The following is a 2,500-nucleotide window of genomic DNA, read 5'->3' as shown; positions in this document are numbered from 1 at the left end:
AATGGTCTGGAAAATGAACAGAATTAGGTGCAAAGGTTGGGAAAATGAACAAAATTAGTTGCAAAGGTCTGGAAAATAAACAGAATTAGTTGCAATGGTCGGGAAAATGAACAGAATTAGTTCCAAGGGTCAGTAAAATGAACAGAATTAGTTGCAAAGGTCAGGAAAATGAACAGAAAGGTCGTGAAAATGAACATAATTAGTTCCAAGGGTCAGGAAAATGAACAGAATTAGTTTCAAGGGTCTGGAAAATGAACAGAATTAGTTGCAAAAGTCGGGAAAATGAACAGAAAGGTCGTGAAAATGAACAGAATTAGCTCCAAAGGTCAGGGAAATGAACAGAATTATTTCCAGGGGTTGGGAAAATGAACAGAATTAGCTCCAAAGGTCAGGGAAATGAGCAGAATTATTTCAAAGGTCGGGAAAATGAACAGAGTTAGTTCCATGGATCAGGAAAATGAACAGAATTAATTCCAAAGGACAGGAAAATGAACAGAATTAGTCCCCAAGGGCATGAAAAAGAACGAGTGCCCAAGGGTCTGGAAAATGAACAGAATTAGTCCCCAAGGTCGGGAAAATGAACAGAAATAGTTCCAGGGGTTGGGAAAATGAACAGAATTAGTCCTAAAGGTCAAGAAAATGAACAGAAAGATTGGGAAAATTAACATAATTAGTTCAAAGGTAAGGAAAATGAACAGAATTATTTCCAAAGGTCAGGAAAATGAGCAGAATTATTTTCAAAGATCAGGAAAATGAACAGAATTAATCCTAAAGGCTGGGAAAATGAACATAATGAGCAAAAATTAACACCAAATTTTGAAAAATTAAGCAAAACCTTGGGAAAATTATGCAAAAATCAACACCCTGAGTTGGAAATTTAAGCAAAAATCAACATCCTGAGTTGGAAAATTAGGCAACAATCAACATCAAACGTTGGAAAAATAAGCAAAATTCGACATAGAACCTCGTGAAAATAAGCAAAATATAACACTAAATTTTGGCGAATTAAGCAAAATTTAAAACCAAAAATTGGAAAATTAAGCAAAACTTAACACCAAATTATGAAAAATTAAGCAAAAACGAACACCAAAATTTAAAAAGTGAAGCAAAAATAAAACCAGAAGTTCAAAAATTTAGCAAAAATTAACACCAAAAGTAAAAAAATTAAGCATAACACAAAAATTTTTAAAAATCAAGCAGAAATTAACACCAAAAGTTAAAAAAATTAAGCAAAGCTTAACACCAGATTATGAAAAATCAAGCAAAAATTGAAACCAAAAGTTAGAAAATTAAGCAAAAAGCATCAGAACCCGTTGGGGAACACCCAGAGAGATCTGCTTCTTGAATCTATAATTCATCCCAAAATAGGAAGAGGAAGATGATCAGCTGATATCTGTCAATTTCAAGTTCCCCCAGCGAACGAGAGAGAGAGAGAGGTCGTGGGACGACTTAATCTTATCAACGTTTAAATTAGATATTACGACTGTAATTAACAGTTTTCTTATTTAACGAATCTTCAAGAGCTTAGTATCCTTTTTAGGGAGCGTGCGTCATCGTTTTTCTCAAATATCTTTCAAACTGATTATTTGATCGAAATGGTACTGTGACACAGTGTACAAGACACCTCCCGCTAATTTTTGGTAATATAGTGAATTGTCAAAGGGTTTTAGTTAAGGCGTTTACTCTCAACTTACATGGTGTTGCCAAGCATCGCCAAACTATGCATTCAAACGTCCATTATCCCCATCCTGTCCCTCCCTCTCCCTTCCCCTCCTCATCCCTCCCTCAACCCACTTTCCTGGCCTCCCCATCTCCGCCCCCCCCCCTTTCCTGTCCATGGGGGATAGCGGACGTTCGATTGCGTAGATTAGTCCTGCTGACTCATGTGACTGTGCCTTTAAAAGTCAAGAGTAAACGCCTTAACTAAAACCACTTGACAATGCACTATATTACCAAAAATTAGCGGGAGGTGTCTTGTACACGGTGTCAAAGTACCATTTCGATCAAATAATCAGTTTGAAAGATATTTGAGAAAAACGATGAATTGCGCTCCCTGAAATGAATAGTGGTATACCTTAATACGTCTAACACTGAAGTTGGCTGATGATGAAAATGTATATTTTTACAAACCAGTCATTACAAACACACAAACGCCCCTTGTGTAAAAATTTGACTGTTTGTGCATCTTTTATTTTTTTGTACAAACGAATGATTATCTAACACAACCTCTATGAATAAAATTTGACTGTTTGTACACGTTTAGACTCTGCCTTCAAAAGGATGTATAACAAGTCAGAAATAATCTAAATTAATTATATTTATTATAATTTTATCTAAATTAATATTTATTATAAGTCAATGACACTGACGGGGCAGAAGGCTGCATTGATAAGTTATTCATTAGGTGTGTTGACGAAATGTAAAGAAATCTATCATATAATTACTACGAGCTTGCGCATGCGCACACACACGCACACACACACATATATGTATACAAAGA

At 35.4% G+C, this 2,500-nt stretch overlaps 1 protein-coding gene across 1 annotated transcript in view; it reads right to left on the bottom strand.

Annotated features, from left to right (window-relative positions):
* Positions 1 to 2,500, bottom strand: part of LOC136842912 (band 7 protein AGAP004871-like) — a 101,129-nt gene that overhangs the window by 28,681 nt on the left and 69,948 nt on the right. The window lies entirely within an intron of this gene.

Source organism: Macrobrachium rosenbergii, chromosome 10 (assembly GCF_040412425.1).
Source record: "Macrobrachium rosenbergii isolate ZJJX-2024 chromosome 10, ASM4041242v1, whole genome shotgun sequence".
In the NCBI taxonomy this organism is placed as follows: Eukaryota; Metazoa; Arthropoda; class Malacostraca; order Decapoda; family Palaemonidae; genus Macrobrachium; species Macrobrachium rosenbergii.
The sequence above is the reverse complement of the archived record's forward strand: the minus strand, read 5'-3'. Positions and strand labels throughout refer to the sequence as shown.